We start from the raw sequence: 21445 nt of genomic DNA on the forward strand, positions 1-21445 counted from the left end.
ACTTTACACAACTTTAGTTTGTGACATTTGCTCCTTTCTGAGATATAGATGCTCACACTGGAAATTTAACATTCAGCTCTTGGGAACCAGTTTTAGCTGGCTCCAGTCAAGTCCCTGGCTTGGGTTCTTCTTACCTGGGATGTGTTTTCCTCTCACCTCCACTTCTCTTACTTCCTTCAAAATATAATTCAGGTGCTATCACTAGGCTTTTTTTATAAAGCACCTAATTAGGAGTGGCTAGGTGGTGCAGTGGATAGAGCACCATCCTGGAGTCAGGAGTACCTCAGTTCAAATCCGACCTCAGACACTTAATAATTACCTAGCTGTATGGCCTTGGGCAAGCCACTTAACCCCATTTGCCTTGCAAAAAAAAAAAAAACAAACCTAAAAAAGTAGTCTTGTATAATGCACCTAGTTCTTTCTCTTTGTCCTAAAATTACTTGTATTAATGTGGTATGTGTGTGTAATGTGTATATGTGTAAATATTTTTTTGACTTATCAGTGTACATGTGTTTTCCATTTATTATGTTCCAGACACTGTTGTAGCTGGGAATACTAAGAAAGTCAAAGTCATTCTCTGTCCTCAAGAAGCTCAGATTCTAATGGAGAAAACCTATACATAACAGGAAATTTATATAAATATATATATATATATGTATATAGAGCAGATGAATAAATAAATAGATGATAGATAAGCACTCCATAAACACTTGTTGAATTAAACTGAAATCTATAGCAGGTTCAGGATATCCACTATAATAAGGTCTTAAGTATTGAATGGGCAGACACAGAAGTAAATAGAGATTCATTTATGTGATAGTTTATTGGAACAGCTTTCAGAACTGTTGCATTATTTTAAATTCATTTGCCACTTTGCCTCTATACATTCTTAGCTGTTTAGAAGGGAGGAAAAGAACATTGGAGTCAAAACTTTTGATTTGGGGCCTCTATTAAAAATCTTTGATTATTCTTATGGCTTTGCAGGTCAGTTCTATGTCAAATACAGGGCCACAGTTTTGAATGTAGATATCCCCCATTTCCTAGCAAATGATGTCTATATGCCAACATATTCCCCCCACCCCCATTTCAAGCTGTCAACTTAGAAAAGTTGGCTATATACTTACTAGGGTATTTGAATTTATTTTGCTAAACTAATTTGATTTATTTTTTGTTTTTCTGTCTCCAATAAAAATTTGGAAGATTTGCCTTTTAATTCTTTTAACAACATGCAGCTAAATGACAGCCTTTGTTAAAAAAAAAAAAAACAAATATTAACATGGGTAACTCCAGAAGACCTTTCCTTTAGCAATTAGAGTTTACATAACTAAAAATATTTCAGTAGGACACATTTTCTCTCCTAGTTTCTTAGTCAAAAGTAAACAACAAAGTTTTAAAATAAAAATGAACAGCCACAGTTTTGTAGTTTCTTCTCTCTTTTCTCTCTTTTTTAAAAGGTTAGTTTAGTGTTTTAAAAAAAAACCTGTTGGGTAGGGTGGAATAGATGTTACCACATTGTGAACAAACTCGTATTCTTTTGCTAATGACCTCAACTCTTGCCTGAATCTTTATTACCAGTAAAGAGAACAGTAGTTCTAGTTTTCTCTGTAAGATCACATTGGCTGAAGGAGTGTAATTAGTGTTTAATTAATAGTGAACTCAGTTGGAGATATGGACTTATTGGAATACTTTGATGACCAGGAACAAGTGATCACATGGGACACTATGATCTAATTTATTCTCTCAAGGTTGATTCAGCTTTATGGGGGGAAAAGGAGTTACCAGGAAGCTTTTTCAAACAAATTTGTTATTCAATTTCTTTGTCTTCCAGCTGAATTAATCTTAGTGTCATGACTATAATGTTACTAAACACTTTTTACTAACTTGTCTCTTTTTAACTTTGCTTGTTTTTTGATGTAACAACAGTACTATACAGATACTGTATATACAGAAGGTACTAGAGACCTTCAAAACTCAGTAACAATGACCTCTTTTAATTTTATAGCTTTGCTTAGTTATAAGCCTTGAGAACTGAATTTTGATGACTCCATGATCAATAACTATCTCTTCATAACAAATATTAATAAGAAAAACAAACTTCACAATGGAATAAAGGGACTAAGTCATATATGGGCAGCAGTCTTAAATGAAGCCCACTGGTGCCTGAAATGTAAAAATTGATATAAACAATGACATTTTCAGCCTCTTTTCCTTCATCCTCTCCTCCTTGCCACTAGTAATAGTAGATAATTATTCTTTCACCATACAAAATCTTATACTCTGGGAGATTTCTATGTTTCTCTTTCCTTTAAAATGTAGGTTTGCTTTTACACACATACACATCTATATATACACACATACACACATACACAGAAACACAGAAAAAACAAATGATACTGTATTCTCTTTTCAGTCCTCTCAAGTATGTTAACTTTCAAGACCATTTCTTTCAATCCCCAAAAGATTATGGAGCAGATATCCTTGAGGGCTCTCCATGTAAGGTATCAACATGAAGTCATTAAGGAGAATATTTAGGATGCATGAATTGTCACTGTACATGTCAGGATGCTGAAGACAACACTTGCAGTTAATCCAGAAAGAGAGGTTGTTTGTCTGGAACTGGCTCCCAGGTGTGTCAGCCATTGGCTTACAGTTCCTGATTCCTAGCAGGGTATTGGGTTGTTATGATGTTAAAAAGAGAAATATTACATCTTTTAGGTGTCTTGGGAAACTTTTTTCAAACTGAGTTTTATATTATATCAATGGAAGTTTTCATGAATGGGAGCTTAAGGTCTTCTCTGCATACCTGAATCTTCATTTGTAGGGTAATTACTGTTGACACACTTGAGCTGTTCCCCTGTTTCTGAAGCTCTACTGAGTTTTCTTAGAAACTTGAGGAGAAATTGTTCTTTAAACACCGTTAACCTGTAAAACAGATTCAAACAGCTTTAGGCTCTGATTATAGTAGAAATAAAAGTCATGTTGGGTTCATTTTTTAGTGAGTTCTTCTGGTTTGTTGCCCTCCCCTGAGTGTCAATGCTGTAGAATGAAATCAAATTGATGCTCAATCAGGAAAGAAAATCATTCCAACACCCTTTACATGTTGCAGAGATTCACCTAATAGAGCAGGGCATAAATGCTGACCCCAACCTTCTTAGCATCATAGAATTAGACATGAAAAGGATATTAGAGGCCAGTTGGTCCACCCCTCCCCCATTTTACAAATGATCAGAAAGGTTAAATAACTTGTCCAGAATCACTGGTTACTGATTCTTTATCTAAGTGTTAGAGGTAGAATTTGAATTCAAGCTGTAAAATGACCATTTTCTACCAATAGTTCTCCCATCCACATATTTTAAGCTAATTTTTCTCTAAAGGCCAACAAAACTGTTTCTGGGACTTGATTGGCCCAGGGCTGTGCCTCCTTTGACATAATTTCCTGGCAGTTCTGACACTATTGATGTGACTTTCTAGTCACCCAAGGGCACTAAAAGTCCCACCCATGTGGGTCTTTGACCTTCAGACTTGGCAGATGTCCCAAAAACCATGTGAGTCACCTTCCCCTGCTATACTTTTCCATAGGAAAAAAGAAAGTCCTCTTCTACTCAAGCTGTAATGGGGTGTTTAAGGCAGAATTCTAATGAGGATTGTTCTTGATTTGAAGTTCAGTAGTCTTATCTATTTCCTATGCTATCTAGATGTCTAAAACATATTACAAAATAGAGTAGAAGCACTAAGTACATAAATATAGTGTAGAAGGGTTATAAGGATTCAGGGGGAACTATCATTTCTAATTGGAAGAGTTGGAGAGAGAACATAAAGAATGACCAAACAAGAGATGGTACTAGAGCTAGGATTTCAACAGGTGGAAATGGGAATGACAATTAATTCATGTGTAGGGAATAACATAAGCAAAGACAGAGAGGTTGGATATTTTCAGGAATGGTCAATAGTCTAATTGAAGGAATAAAGCATGTGGAGGGGAACCAAATGGAATAAATTAGGAAAGGTTCCTTAGAGTCAGGATGTGGAGGGCCTGACCCGCCAAGATAAGTGTAGAATGGGTTCAGAAAGCAGTGAGTAAATCTAGGAATGAAAAAGTAGTTATTATTGACCTACTGTATGACAAAATGAAGGAGATTTCATTCTCACAGGAGGAGATAATACTTAAAGAGACTAGCAGTCAAGGAGGGATAGTTTGATTTGGAAACTTAGAGGAATGGGGAAGTCTCTGAAGGTTTGTTAGCAATGAAATTATATAAGTAGAGTTCTTTGGTATGAACTGAGCAGGTCATGTGAGTATATTGTTCAGGAAAGAAATAATGAAGGTCTCAACTAAAGTAGCTATGATAATTATGTTCATTACTATTATTCAAATATTTGAATCTATGGTCTCATCAGTTCAGAAATTCTCTCCCATGAGACAGCTTAAAACATGCACATCACAACCCAGCTGTGCCTGCTTGGACATCTCTTCTCTATGTTTTCTTAGGTTCACCACAGTAGGTTCATCCAATAGGTCAGACTTCCCTCTGTTTTTCTTGAAATATCAAAAGTATCCCATTCAAAGTAACCTCAGACAATATAAAATACCTGGGAGTCTATTTACCAAGGCAGATTCAGAAACTTTTTGAAAACAATTGTAAAACACTTCTCACACAAATTAACTGGGAAAACATCAACTGCTCATGGATAGGTCAAGCTAATATAATAAAAATGACAATTCTACTAAAACTAAACTACCTGTTTAGTGCCCTAACAATCAAAATTGCAAAAAATTACTTTAATGAGTTAGAAAAAGTTTTAAGTAAATTCATATGGAGAAATAAAAAGTCAAGAATTTCTAGGGATTCAATTAAAAAAAGTGCAAAAGAAGGTGACTTAGCTCTACCTCATCTAAAATTATATTATACAGCATCAGTCATCAAAACTGTCTGGTACTGGCTAAGAAATAGAGTGGTGGATCAGTGGAATAGACTAGGTACAATAGCAGGAAACAATTATAGTAATCTGCTGTTTGATAAACCCAAAGAGTCCAGCTATTGGGATAAAAACTCTCTCTCCAATAAAAACTGTTGGGAAAATTGGAAGTTAGTATGGAAGAAACTTAGATTCTTTTAGACCAATACCTCACACACTATACCAAGATAAGATCCAAATAGATACAGGATTTAGACATAAAAAAAAAATACTATAAGCAAACTGGAAGATCAAGGACTAGTTTACCTGTCAGATCTATAGAAAGGGAAGTAGTTTATGACTAAGGGAGAGATGGAGAACATCACTAAAAACAAACTAGATGATTTCAATTACATTAAATTAAAAAACTTTTGCACAGACAAAACCACTGTAACCAAGATCAAAAGAAATGTTATAAACTGGGCAACAATCTTTATAATTAATGTTTCTGACAAAGGACTCATTTCTAAAATATATGGAGAACTTGGTCAAATTTTCAAAAACACAAGCTATTCCCTGACAAATGGTCAAAGGATATGCAAAGGCAATTTACAGATGAGGAGATCAAAGCAAGGGGAGCACATAGTGTCTGACAATAAGTACTTTACAAATATCTCATTTGACTCTCACAACAATCCTATAACATGAAGAAAGGATGTTCTTTCAACTATCTTAGTTGAGACCTTCATTATTTCTTTCCTGAATCCTATATAGGATTATATAAGTGCTATTATGTCATCCATATTTTGCAGTTTGAGGAAACTGAGATAGACAGTGGTTAAGTGGCTTGCCTAGGGTCACACAAGTGAATGTTTGAGTCTGAATTTGAATTCAAGTCTTTCTGGCTCCAGATTTAGTGCTTGATCCACTGTACCACCAAGACAATATAAAGAAAGAAGGGAGCCTGGACTTAAGCAAAGAGCTGGAATATGGATTCTAATCTTGAAAAAGGGACTAAGAAATACATCCAAAAGGAAGAAAAAGAACCATTTCAGGGGAGCTAGTTAGTCAAAAAACAATATTTAGTACTCAGCCTGTACCAGAAACTCTGCTGAGAGCTGAAACTATAAAGACAGTCCCTACCTTTGAGGAGGTCACAGTCTAATGGGGAAGACAACATGTAAAAAAATTATATACAAAACAAGATATATACAGAATAATTTGGAAATAATTAAAAGATGGAAGACACCTTTCTCAATCCCTTGAAGAAAAGTCATGAAAACCAATGAAAAAGAAAGTATTCAGGAAGAGAAAGTGGTCAGTCACTACAAATGACAAAACGAATGAGGATTGAAAAAAAAATGTCCTTAGAGTTAGTAATTGAGGGGTGGCTAGGTGGCGTAGTGGATAAAGCACCGGCTTTGGAGTCAGGAGTACCTGGGTTCAAATTCGGTGTTAGACACTTAATAATTACCTAGCTGTGTGGCCTTAGGCAAGCCACTTAACCCCGTTTGCCTTGCAAAAAAAACCCTTAAAAAAAGAGTTAGTAACTGAAGGACTACTAGTAAACCTGAAGAGAACATTTTCAGTTAAATGATGAAATCAGAAACCAGACTGCAAAAGGTGAGTGGAATGTGAAAAAGCAAAACAATGATTGTAAACTTTTCTAGGAATTTGGCAGAGACAAGGAAAAAGAGATAGGACAATAATTGAGAGGATAACAGAAGTCAGTGGAGTTTTGGTTAGTTTTTTTTCCTCTTTGATTCTTTAAAGGAGGGATGTCTGGGCACATTTGGTTGCAGCAAGAAAAAAGCTGAAATATAAGAGACTGAAAATTAAACAGAGAAAGGAAATAAATGAACAAGCTCCTGAGATAGAAAAATGGGATAAACTGAACAAAGATTATCAACAAAGGAAACAATATGGGGTTAGGCAGTACTGGAAGAATTTGAGATATGGAATCACAGGGAAGCAGAAACCTCACAGCAGATGGCTTCATTGGAAGTCAGTAGAAAGACTTTAATTGAAATACCAGGTCCTGTTGCTACTTGTGCAACCCTTGGACAAGTTATCTCAATTTCTCCACTATATAATGAGGAAATTAGGCTGGATGATCTCTAGATTTGAAGGTCCCTTCTAGCTCCATGATTTATGAGCTGTTACGGGAAATTCTTGAGCTGCTCCCAGAAATTGTTCAAGGTTTCAGAGGGTTGTTTATGCTAAGATTAACTCTTTTGTTTTCTGAGGCATTTAAGGACAAGAGGGATCCTTTAGGTCAGTCAAGTACTTTTTTTTTGGGGGGGGGGGTGTTTATATTTTTGCAAGTCAAACGGAGTTAAGTGGCTTGCCCAAGGCCACACAGCTAGGTAATTATTAAGTATCTGAGATCGGATTTGAACCCAGGTACTCCTGACTCCAGGGCCGGTCCTTTATCCACTGCGCCACCTAGCCACCCCCTAAGTCAAGTACTTTTAAATATGATTTAGAGATGTGCCTGACAACTTCAAATAGTACCCTGTTTCTCAGGCCTGTAGAATATTTTAATTAAAATTAGCCAGCTGGGTAACAGTGACCCAACAACTGGCTATTTTCTCAGGTGTCCACATACAAAGAGATTTTGGAATGCCAGATACACATGAAGCTACCAGGAAGAAATGACTAATGGTGGGTAATTTATCTAAGTTAGAGCTCAGAAGTCATCATGGCAGACCTCAATATTGCCTTTCTATGAGAATGGAAATTTTGAGCAGTTTCACAGTTTTCTTTTTTCTTTCACAGTTGTTTTCTTTTTTTTAAGAGAGAGGATGAAGGACCCTATAATATGCTGATGCTATTACTCCCACCATCAAATTGAGTCTATGACAGCAACTCCTATTTTTGTCATTCTCTTTTCCTGAATTCTAAAGCAGAAATAATCTATAATTTTTATAGTGACATAGGTAGACCCATCAAGCTTCTTTAATTGCTTCTGGTCAGAGATAGAGTCTCAAATTATTCTTGCTTTTAAAATGTTTCCTCAAATATAAAGGGGGAATAGTAAATTAATTTACATAATTTTTTTTTGTTTTCCTAGGGAAGGAAGTGCTAGGGAATTTTGAAATGCCACAGTTATAATAAGTATTAGGGATGATGAGGGAAGAAATAATTTAGTTTACATAAATTATAAATTCATTACTAGACCAAGAGTTGAACAGATTTGTGTATACATTTAATCTAATATCTTAATCTATGATTTACCTCGCCTACACAAAATAGAAATCTGCTATTCCTATTTTTAAGAAAACAGTTACCAAATTTTTCAGACCATATAGCTGGACAGTCTTCTCATACACCTAGCACAGTTTCTAGCATATGGAAGGAATTTAATAAAAGCTAATTAAGAGACTTATCCAATAAGATGCCTTAGATAGACTGAGGTATATCAGCTATCATGCTGTTCAGTTATTCAGTCATTTTAATTGTATCTGATTCTTCATGACTGTCATCTGGGGTTTTCTTGGCAAAGATACTGGAGTGGTTTATTATTTTCTTCTCCAACCGGTCCTATGAAGCAAGCAGGGTTAAGTGACTTGCCTAGGGTCACACAGCTAGTAAGTGTCTGAGGCTACTTTTTAACTCAGTAAGAGAAGTCTTCCTGACTCCAGGTCCAGAATTCTATGTACTATGCCACCTAGCTGCCCCTTAGTTACCATAGGTCAAAAGTGTTAAAAGAATATCAGCAAAGTTTGCTTTCTTCAGAAACTTTTCTACCTTAAATTAAGTAAATAACAAACGAAAATATGAGGAATAGTGTTAGTAGGGGTGGAAAATCTGCTAATATTTGAATGATAGTAGTGTCACTATATTTAGAGTTTAATTGCTAACACTGGGCTGATATAAGGGATAGTGAGTTCCCAGTCTTACTAGATCTTCAAGCAAAGTGTGGGTGCTCATTTATTAGATGCATTGTAGACTTTTTTTTTTGCTCAGATTTAAGTTGGATGACTAGATAAACTCTGAGGTAACCTCTACCTTTAATATTCCGTGATCTCAGGCTATGAGAAAGTAGCAATGCAATGGCACTTAGAAAAACAAAGACCAGGAACGGTAGCTAAGAAAAAAAAAACAAAAACAAGCTTACCCAAAGGAAAACCCTGTGGGAGATGACACAATTTTGAAGTCTTTGAGAGACTGATTTACAAGGCATCTGGAAAAGGAACACATTAAATGACTGGGGAGAATAACAGTGAACACCATGACCCAAAAAGGTACCTAAAAAAATAACAATACCTACTAAAACATTTGCATATTTCCTCATTCCTACAAAATCTTTATGAGAATAATTTATGTTCTATTCATGTATTGAAGGTATCCTTGATGAAAATATAAGAAGGGCTCTGAAAGACTTTTATAAATTATATTGAATAACAGTGCACATCTTTACAGCAATTGTTTGAAAGGTACAGAGATCTAAGATTCAGCCAGTTGTTCTTGTTTACTGACTATAAAAAACATTCTGTGCAGCAGAGTACATTTCTTCTAAAAAAGACTGTTAATAAAGAATCATTGATAGATGAAAAAATAATTAATTTAATTTAATTTATTTTATTATCACCCACTCTGACTATTAATATAAAATAAGACATAAAACAGAAAGATGAATTTTTATCAAAAATGTCTGCCATTGTTCAATGTGTATATTGTACAAAGCATGTACAATGAAGAGACCAAATGAAATGGGGAATCTTCATAGATGAAGTTCTCCAGATGCTCTTTTTGCAAATAACTTTGTACTGATTGTATCAAATCTTAGAACAGAGGAGATCCTCTTAAATGAGAGTCATAGCCACCAAGTTGTTATCAATATTCATTATCCATGCAGTAATATGCAAAGGGAAAAAATAGAGCAAAAAAGAATGACTTATCTAGACTATGATATTGCAGTTGGATGAAAAGGCCATGGTTTTGATACATTATTATATGTATCCTGACAGACTGATGAAAGTAGGCAATGAACTGGATCCAGTATAGAAATGAAAATGATAAAGCAGGATAGATTTCATTTGGGGTTCTGAGTTGCTCAGTGAAGCAAAACCCCTCTTTCCTGTGGTCTCTGCCCATCTCTGCCCCCTCCCCTAGTGGAAAATTGGATTACATCTCTGGTTTTAAAAACCATCACTGTATCTTGACAAGGACTAGGCTAATTCATATAGTCTCCTTGCCATTCCTTTTCTGGCATCCTTTTATGTGTTTCTCCTTCATGAGAAAGTAAGCTCCTTGAGTCACAAACTGTCTTGTTCTTTTCTATTTGTATTCTTAGCAGCTAAGTCTTAAGCATGTTGTAACATAAATATCAAAATTATACTAATAATACCATATAGTGGGGCAGAACTTATATGTTGGATTAGAGAACTTCCCAGAGATCTCAGACCCTTAAAGTAAGAGATATGTGCTGACTTTTTGATAATGGTCATGTGAGTAAAGCTTCCTGGCTACTTCCTTGAAGATTCGTGACTTTCCTCTTAAAAGTCCAGATGATATTTGAAGAGAAATGTTCCATCCTCTTTTGAGGATATCTGTTTTTTGTGACACAGTCAACACCTGCTCTTCCTCTGACTTCTTTTTTTGTTCAAGACAATGGGGGTTAAGTGACTTGTCCAAAGTCACACATCTAGATAATTATTAAGTGTTTGAATCCACATTTGAACTCAGTTCCTCCTGACTCCAGGGCTGGTGCTCTATACATTGAACCACCCAGCTGCCCCCTTCTTCTGACAGAGTCAGAGTGAGGGAATGATTTTTCTCTCCCTGCCCAGAAGTGTCTATGGTAACTATACCCACATGACAGTCAGAACTTGTGCTTAGGAAGGTGAACCTGAAACTCTCTAGCCCGAGTTTCAAGTCTTTGGCTGCCTTTTCTGCTTTTAAATACAAGTGACCAAACAGTAAGTCTGAAATGGATGCTTAGGAGATCAAGTTATTTGGAATTGCTGAACCAGTTGATATTTGCCCAGAAGGAGCTTCCTTCTACAGCTTTAACTTTGAACACTTTTACTGGCCAGAAAATATAACATTAAATTGCTGGTCAGAATGAGTGAAATTAACTAAACATCTACACATTTCAGTAGTCTTTAGCTTCTTGGAGATTATAATAGGGAAGACGGGTAAATTTTCACATTTTAAGTATTCAACAATGTACGTTTATGAGTTTTTAGCATTTCGTTTTGTATTTAAATACTTCTTTTGTAATATAAGAAATAAAAAGCTATCTTATATATAATATTTGCAACTATACTAATACCTTTTTGGGGAGATCCTAAACATGAGCCAAACCTAACCTTTATTTAAGAGATTTTCCTCAAAGCTCTACTTGGGGGTCAAGATGAATTATGAAGCAACAAGTATTTATCAAGTACTACTATATGTCAAAACTGACCTGGTGCTGGTGATACAAGTACAAAGAATGAAATTCAATGATCTTACATTTTAATGGCAAGTCAGAATAAGAGAGAGAAGAAAAAAAGATAAATCTATTATTTTTTTATTAAAGATTTTGAGTTTTACAATTTCCCCCCCATCTTACTTCCCTCCCCCCACCCTAAATCTATTATTTTTGAGGTCAAACTACCCTAGAACTTAATCTAGTCAATATGATATCAACAAGAGTCTCTAGTGGGGATGAAGCATCCCTGTCCAAGCTATGGTTGTCACTAATAACCATAAAAATGCTAATTTATAATGTGTTTTATAATCTATAATACTGTTATATACATTATCTCATTTTATCATTACAGTATCCTTTTGGTAGGTTGTACAAGAATTACTATTTCTATTTTACAGAAGATCTAGTTCAATAAATTTAATTTGCCCATGATACCCTAATCTGTCTGTGGCTGATCTGTCAGTCAATAAACATTTAATAAGTACTAGCTATGTGCCAGGTAGTCTCCCAAGCACTGAGGATATAAAGGCAGAAGGTGAGCCCTGAACTTAAGAAGCTCACAGTCTAATAGAGAAGACTATATGGAAACAGCCATGCAAAGATATAAACAGATTAAATTAAGGATATTCAACACATGGAAGGTATTAGTATTTAGGGGAATCAGGAAGGATTTCCTATAGAGAGGAACTTCTATCTGGGATTTGAAGGAAGCCAGGAGGTAGAGATGAAGGAGAAAATTTCAAGTATAGGGGTGTTGTTATTGTTGAGTCATTTCTGATTCTTCATGATTCCATTTTGGGTTTTTCTTTGCAAATATACTAGAGTGATTTGTCATTTTCTTCTCCAACTCATTTTCACAGATAAGGGAAATGAGGTAAATAGGGTTAAGTGACCTGTTCAGGGTTACACAGTTAATAAGTATCAGAGGTCAGATTTGAACTTAGGTCTTCCTGATTCCTGATCAACACTCTAGCCACTGCACCACCTAGCTCTTGCTAACATGGAGTTAGCCAATGACAATCCCTAAAATTGAAAGATCTTGTAAAAGAAACCAAAGAAGCCAGTGTCACTGGTTCTCAGAATATAGGTGCATGAATAAAGTATAAGTAGACTTAAAATTAGGAGGCGGGGGTAGGTTTTGAGGCACTGATCCTGGATATAACCAGGAGCCACAGAAATTGAGTAGGAGCCATTGGGTGACCTACCTGTTATGAACATAACTTAGACTACTCAGTGGAAGGTAGGCTATAGTGGCAGACACTTGTGACAGTGAGACCAATCAGAGAAATTAGTAAGAGGAAAGGGCTTAGGGAGAAAGAGAATGAATACAACTTTAGTTTTAGATATCTACAGGACATCGTGTTCAAAATGTCCCCAAAGTTGTTGGATTTGAGACTAGGATTTAGGCAACTTGTTCTTCCAAAGTCAATGCTATATGGTCTTTTTTTTTCTTGTTTTCACACAGTACATCTTTAATAAATGTTTGCTGAGTAAGTGAAAAAAAAATAGTCAGAAAAGTACAAAGTGTTAGAAATAGAGTTTTAGTTCATGATACCCAAACTCCACATAAGTTTACATAAACAAAACAAAATCCTCAAAATTCACATTTTTAGGTTTTTATTCAGTTGTGAGATTGTCACTTGGTAGTTGGAGCTGGTTACACAATAATGTTACATCTCCTTTGATTTGTTTGTTTTTTTGCAATGCCTAGTATAGTTTCTAGCACTCTTAGAGTTACCAAAAACTTGATAATTGATTGTTGATTGATAGCTGGCTACCAGGGTTCATTGTTAGGAGATTTGTAGAAGACTTTATATGGAATGTCAAAATAAACAAAGGATCTCTCTTGATTCTATCTGTAATAGTAACTGTTGTCTGAGTCCAAAGAAATTATATACCACATCTATTCAGTCAGAGATAATGGCAAGAACATGGCCTAGTAAATCCCTTTATCTTTAACTGCCTAGAGACCTACCTGTCTAGGTTGCATAACTAGGAGCAATTTGAATAAAAATTCTAGTATCCTAATTGGGTTCCTTGAAGTCTCCTATAGGAAGATTTCCCTAGAATTACCAGTTTTGCAGACTCTTTACTGGACATATCCCCTGCTGCTGGTGTTGCCCCTGTATTTCCCCCTGTGCTGGGAGGTGGGGGGCTGGGAGAAGGGGTTTACTGTTTCCCCCATTCAAACCCAGCTTCTCACTACCAGTGAAGGGACTATACAAACCATCAGTAATCTAAGGAAATAAGGTCCCTTGGTTTAGGAAGTGAGAGGAGGGAAAAGGGAGAGAATTCTCTTTTTAACCTTTGTTCCCATTCTCACCTTCAATCTAATCTCATAAAGACTATGATTACTTTATTTCATTCAGGTATACGTTAGCTTCTATTAACTTATTTCATTTTCATATGTCACTAAATTACTTACCAGAAAGGACTTATGATACATATACATTCTAAAGCCTTACACATGACAGAAAAATATATGATACACCAATTGGAATATTTAAAATGAAGCAGACTAACAGACTAATTTTACTGATCTAAAATGGAACTTTAATGGAATAGGGGACCTTTGACTATTCATGATGATGATAATAATAATAATAATGTTTCTCCTTCATTTTTTGAAGACGATCACAACATCAGGGAGGTGATGCCATGACAAGCACATGAATTGGATTTGAGTGAAGGGGATGCTGTGCTAAGTCACCAGCCTCACTTTCTTCTCCAGGGCCATCTAGGTCCAGTGGTCAGCTATGAATCAGGACAGCTGGAGATGGCTCTGGATGTGGGGCAATCAGGATTAAATGACTTGCCCAAGGCCACATAGCTAGTAAGAGTCAAGTGAATGAGGCCATTAAAAAATACAATTTAGGACAATAAAAAAGAGATTTTTAAAGATAAGAATAACATTTGTTCTTTTGCAATATGAAGTACTTATTAAATTATTTATATCTTAGGATGGATTTTTTAAAATCATTTTAACAAATGACTAATTGTTTTTTTCCAAACTGTCTCTCCAGTATTCTGTCACTGATTGTCCTCTGAATTGGAAAATGTCAACCACACAGCATAGCTTTTCTATAATTATATGTTACTGCTAGTAAATACAAAAGTTTTCATAAATTTTCTATTTTCTCTTCATAACTTTTTTCTTTTAAAAATTTTATTCATAACTTGTGTTTTTACATCATTCAAATTTTCTAACACATTCTTCCTACTGATCCCTCAAAAAAAGAGGTTATATTCTTATAACAAATAATATGAAAGAGGAAAATAGTTCAACAAAACTAATAACATAGGTCAAGTCTGACATTATTTTCATTTTGTGTACCCATTGTCACTCTTTTCTGAAATACATTTTTATATCTCTTTGGGGGAGCAAACAATTATTACAATTTCCCAGCAATCAGTTTCTCTTTCTATTTACAATACTGTAGTTATTATATATTGAGAGATATGTGCACACATGCAATACAGCAATGTATTCTTCATTTTTCATTAATACATTTAAGTTTTCCTATGCTTCTTTATATTTATCATTTCTTACAGGACAGTTATGTTCCATTTCATCCACCTACATCAACTTGTTTAGCCATTCCCTCAAAAGATGAAATGCCAAAAGTTTTGAAAGAAATTGTTCTATTTTACCATATAGGCATTCTTTTACATTATGGTTTTCCATATATATCATCAGCAAAAACCTGGTGTATTTTTACATCAGGTAAAAAAAACCAAAGTGGAAAACAGAAACCCTATAAGCAGGAAGACTGACATCATCCTTTTTAATTTGAGAATTCAAAAGATAACATTCCTCTTGACAGACTTCTTGTGCACTTTTTAGGTCAGTAAGACAATGCACCTAAAGAAAATAATTTGGGCTACAAAGTAAACATTTTCTAATCCCCACCTCTCTGGAACATGGCCAAGTAGTTGCTTAATAGATTTTTGATGGGAATGATAAGATTCATAAGTCAGCAGAAACAGCTGAGGTGAAGCTGTATGTGATGTAATTAAAAAAAAAAACCAGGAACTTAGTCCATTGCTTTTTTAAATCAAACTAGGCACTTGAGTTTAAAATAAACACTCCAAGAAGCAAATCAAAGCACTTAATAAAGACTTGGCTTCCCAGGAGGAAGACTGGGCTAGAGCTCCTTTAGCCCCAAAGCATTTACATTCCTACATCTTTACAAAAAGATCTGCAGACAGATAATCTGCTCATAGAAACTATGAGTCACACTTCACTGACTGTAAGCAAAGTACCTTATATGATTGTATACCTGTATCTTTGGGGGTTGGTATTCATTTACAATCATGGATCTATTAATAGAAAGTGAAAAAATACCTATTTTCATGCATTTGAGAGTTGGATTTGGAGGTTAAAAGAACAACCAGTAGATGTTTGCCTTTAGGGTGGAATTGCTGATCTAGGGTGGAATGTTCAGTGTGGGTCTTCATGTCAAAAATTAATCCATGGTCAGTTACCATCTCATTATGTGATCCCAGGAAAACATCAGGAATTTCACCTCAATACATAAATATGTATTGAGTAAGCTATGAGTTCCAAGTACTCTAGAATACATATTGGGAAATTCTAGAGAAAAAATATTCCCTTCCTTCCAAAAGTCATCATGGTTTAGATTATTTGTTAGTCCAATAAGGATAACCAAATTATACACCTCTTTTTACATGATTAACACTGTATCTTCCCAAAGAATTTTGAATTCTTCAGGAAATTTTTTTTCAAATGTGAACTACTATGAAATTACTCAGAGATCATCAAAGAGAAGTATTTTAAAGTGAATTATTTCCATATTTTTGCATATGGATATTGGTAGAGTCCAGGTATGTCATATCTTTTGGAAAATGCAGGTTCTAATAGATTAGCTCCTGGAATAGTCTTCTCAGTGCCAAAAAATGTGTTGACTGGGATTGGGAAGAAGAGAAATCATATAAGATGAAATTGCTGTGAGTTCTGTGAGCCTTCTCATTCCTATGGGTTGATGAAAAGATACTTCCAGTTAAAAACAGCAGACCCAGAAAATAAGTCATGGAGAAATAAGCTAGGAAACACTGAATCCTTAAAAAACTAACCAAAGAAAAAACCTGGATATTATGTTTCAAGAAATTATAACAGAAAACAATCCTAGTCTATTACAATAAAGGGAAAATATGAAAAAAGGAAAGATTTCACCCATTACTTTTCACTAGTGGTGAAAACTCCCAGGGATATAATAGTAAAAAATACAGAGCTTTTAGACAAATGAAAAGTACTATAAGAAGGCAAAACTAAAAAAAAAAAATTAAGTACGAAGGAATCAAAGACTCCTGACACATGACTGATAGCTACCACAAAATGACATCTTGAAATATGCTCTTTTAAGAGCAAAATATAAGCTGTCCCAGAAAAATAGAGACTAATTTTATGGGTCTAAAATGAAACTTTAATGTAATAGGGGACCTTTGAATATTCATGATGATAATGTTTGTCCTTCATTTTTTGAAGAAGATCAGGACATCAGGGAGGTGATGCCATGACAAGCACATGAATTGGATTTGAGTGAGGGGGATACTGTGCTGTCACCATCCTCATTTTCTCCTCCAGAGACATCTGGGTCCAGTAACAGTTGGGAGCCTCAATGGACATACTTTCAGACCTAGAAAATCTAATAAAAATGTAAATGAGAAAGAATTTAAAGACCTGAATAGGATTATAGAAGTGAAGATGATAGGTCTCTGGTGAAAGATAGATGGATAGATAGATAGCTAGATAGACAGACAGACAGACAGATTTGGGAGAGAGAGAATATCAATAAGAATGTGTGTGTGTCTCAACTATACAAAGCACATTTATAAAAATTGACCCTATACCAGGGCATAAAAATATCCTTAACAATTATAGAGAAGTACACTTTTTAAAAAGATTCTTTATTGGTCAATATTAGGCCTTTAAAGAAAGGATTCAAACTTAGTGACTAAATAATTTAAAACTAAAGATCATAAAAGAACAAATCGTGGTAAAACAATCATCAAAGAAAATCACAACATTGAAATAACAAAAAAGTGTAGGATGTTTCTGAAACAGTCCTTAAAGGAAATTTTATGTCTCCAAACTCTTCCATCAGCAAAAGAGGAAAGGAACAGATCACTGAATTGATCATATGACTAAAAACAACAAAAACAAAACACAGAAAAACAAGAAATCCAGAAATGTCTACTGAGCACTTTCTCCCCTACTGCATATTTAGACATTACAAGATTAGAACAATTCCTTCCTTTAAAAAGACCCTACCACTTACTTTATCAGAGGAAATTAGGTGAAAGTTCAGGGAGGAATGCTTCTCTAAGAAGATAAGTGATGACTGGCCAAGGGCAAAAGGTCTTTATTGATCCACTTAAGAACATATCTTCAGATTGAAATAAAGGTAAGACTAAGTGGAAAAAAATTTGTGTGTGTTTGTGTGTATATATGTATATGTATATGTATATATGTGTGCGTGTGTACATGTATATTTCAGTTATTGGAAATACAGAGTTCACTTTTGACAAGATAAAAAAAGGATTGTATGGTTTAGGAAAAATTATTATATATGACAGGAGTACTTAACCTGAATTTGTCAATCTTTTTTAATATTCTGATAATTCTATTTCAATATGGTTGATTTCCATTGTAATCCTATTTACTTTGTGTATTTAAAAGCATTATTTCAAGCAAGTGTCCATAGGCTTCAACTGACTGTTACCTAAACTCAATACTTGCTCTATCTTGACTGTGAAATTTTGTCCATTGTTTGAAAATATATATTACAACTCCATCCAAAATGACTTATGTTTGGGATTTCCAAAGGACTGGGGTAATTGCCATCTTTTATAACTCTTTAAGGAGAAATGTTAGAATTAGTTTAATCTAAATTAATAAACATTGCTTCTATCTTTTATTTATCACTACTTTTTAAAATTAATACAATAGTCATGTTATAAAAGTTAATATACACCACCACCCCCAAAAAAGAGAAAGCTCAAGAAAAATAAAGTGAAAAGAAAAAAGTATACTTCAATCTGTATGCAGACACCATCAGTTCTGTCTTTCAGATGAATAGCATTCTTTTTTCATAAGTCATTCAAAATTCTCTTGGGTCACAGCATAGCTGAGAAAAGGTAGGTCATTCACATCTAATCATCCTGCAATATTGCTGTTATTTTGTATAAGGTACATTTCTCATTACATCTGCTCAAGTAAGTTTTTTCCTGAGAGCATCCTGTTCATCATTTCCCATAACAGAACAGCATTTCATCTCTCAGTGCCATAACACAATTTGTTCAGACATACCTCAAACTGCTAGGCATCTCCTCAATCTCCAGCTCCTCACCACCAGAAAAGAGCTGCTATAAATATCCCTATACATTTAGAATTAAACATTACTTCTGAAAGATATGTGCCTAAAACATAAAATACATAATTTCTTCTACAACATCAGATTAGAAATACTAAAAATCAAAGAAGAAATGAAAAACTACAAAGACACATACACACAGTTGATAAATAAAAATAGTTGTTTGAAAAAAAACTAATAAACAGGTAGTCTGATATTTTTTAAAAGAGGGGAAAATGGTGTCAAAATAGGGAAAGAATTTGGAGCAAATGAAGGTTGTATCTATTAGAAACTTAAATGAAATGAATGACTATTTACAAAATTAAAAAATATTCAGATTAATAGAGCAAGAAATAGAAAATAGCTCAGTTTCAGAAAAAGAAATAGCAAGCCATAAATGAACTCCCAAAGGGAAAAAAAAGTCAAGTATATTTACAAATGAATTCTATTAAATATTCTAAAACAATTTCAACATTATATGAAGTTTACAAAAATATTAGCACATTCGACTATAATGTATTTAAAATATTTCTGGACTTATATCAACAATTCAGTAATACAGGATTCATTCAATATAAGGAAAAAATAAACATAACAGATCATGTTAAAAACAAAAATAATAATTTTCACATGATTATATTAATGAATACTGAAAAGGCTTTTTTTTTGAAAATGGAATTTTTCCTTGATGGTTTAGTATCCAATTCAAACTACAAGTCCATATTATATGAAATAGAGAAAAACTAGGATCCAATGGAAACCAATGCCCTTCTTGCCTCCAAATTGACCATCTTATATAGCAGCAAATATTCCAGAACCTTGACCAAAGACATTTTCCATGTGCCCTATGAGAGTGGCCTTCTAGTAACTGGCAATATTTCTTTTCATCTTTTTCTTGCCTTTTTCACATTTGTTAATATGTTGGTATGTTTTAGCCAGAAAAACCTCTTTTCTAGACAAGAGAATAAAATGTTCTCAGAATATTATTATCTAAATATAGAAACAATCAGGACGAAAAATACCATCTACCTCCAGAGAGAAAAACAACAAATTCTTCTATCCACTTCTAGAGATAATTGATTAATTCTGAGTGTAAATTGAAGTATACTTTTTTCTTCCCTTTAATTTGTAACATGACTAATATTGAAATATGTTTTATATAATATTACATGTATAATTGATATATTACTTGCTTTCTCAATGGGAAGGACTGGAAGGAAGGATCAAATTTGGAACTCAAAATTTTTAAAATTTTATGAATAAACAAGTAAATAATGAATTGGGGGAGGAAGCAGAGAAGAACAATATTGTCTACTTTGTACCACCTTTCCACTTATTATTTGAATGATAACTTGCCCCATATGTGTACATACTTGTATTAGCAATGGATCAGTTTCTTTTTGTTGTTGTTGTTTGTTTTGGTTTTTGCAAGACACATGGGGTTAAGTGGCTTGCCCAAGGCCACACAGCTAGGTAATTATTAAGTGTTTGACCTGGGATTTGAACCCAGGTACTCCTGACTCCAGGGCTGGTGCTCTATCCACTGCACCACATAGCCTCACAATGGATCAGTTTCTAGTGTCTCATCTGCCACAGTCCCCTCACATCATCTTTAACCATTTTCTACAATATATCTTAATTTATTTAGGAAATCTTGACCAGAAATAAAGAGTAATTTCTAAGTACCTCCTTTTCCAATGACCTGTCTTGAAATATAGTAGCTTCATTACCCTCCTTCCTGGTTACTTTCCCCAGCACTTTATTGCTTCACAAAGAGTCTAGAGTCAGGTAATTTTCCAGGTATCCTCATTATAGTGCCTTGATAATATCAATATAATCAGCAATCTCTGATGAGATTCTAAACTTACTAATAAGTGGTAGATCCAGGATAATTTGAATAGCTAGTTATAAAGCACAGGTTCAGAGGACAAAAGAAGATATATTCCCCCTACCTTCTGCCAGAGAGACTATAGACTAAAAATACAAGACATACATGATATATGAATTTGTTTCAGTAAAATAAATAATAAATAAATAAATGGAGGAAGGAAAGTAGGAAAGAAGGAAAGAATGGAGAAAATACACACACACACACACACACACACACACACACACACACACAAACACACTGGTGGCTATTTTGCCTTCATATAATCGCTTCTCTGCCTTTTGGCTAAGATCAAGTGTAGTATTTTGCCTTCATATACAGTTCAATCAATCAACCAAAAAGTATTTATTTAATGCTTGCTATGTACCAGAAATTGTAATAAGCACTGGGGACAAAACAAAAAACAAATATATAATGGTTTCTAGGATTAAGTTTTCCTGGTTTACTGGCAAGCTATAATGAATGGAATGCTGTCAATGATGGCAACCTATACTCTCAAAAATTCTTCCCTAAAATAGTGATGTAAATAGCCTTGATCTGAGATCCTAAATTTTTCTTAAATTCAACAAATGATTATGAAGCACCACTGCAAGGCACTGTGTTAAGCACTACTGATGCCAAAATCAGGGGTAGGAGAATACCTGAGGGAGAGTAGAAGAATAGATCATGGGATGAAGTTGTGTAGATAAGTCAAGAGGCCTTGAACTGCCCTAAAATGAAGGTAGAGGTGGAATGGAAAGAAAAACTACAGGAGCAGCTAGGTGGTGCAGTGGATAGAGCACCAGCCCTGGAGTCAGGAGTACCTGAGTTCAAATGTGACCTCAGACACTTAATAATTACCTAGCTGTGTGGCCTTGGGCAAGCCAC

The 21445-nt window shown here is 34.6% G+C and overlaps 1 pseudogene; it reads left to right on the plus strand.

The window, feature by feature from the left end:
• Positions 1-20843: 20843 nt before the first annotated feature.
• On the plus strand, positions 20844-20981 carry LOC141494608 (U2 spliceosomal RNA; annotated as a pseudogene).
• The last annotated feature ends 464 nt before the right edge of the window (positions 20982-21445 follow it).

The sequence above is a fragment of the Macrotis lagotis genome, chromosome 7 (genome assembly GCF_037893015.1).
Source record: "Macrotis lagotis isolate mMagLag1 chromosome 7, bilby.v1.9.chrom.fasta, whole genome shotgun sequence".
Lineage (NCBI taxonomy): Eukaryota > Metazoa > Chordata > Mammalia > Peramelemorphia > Peramelidae > Macrotis > Macrotis lagotis.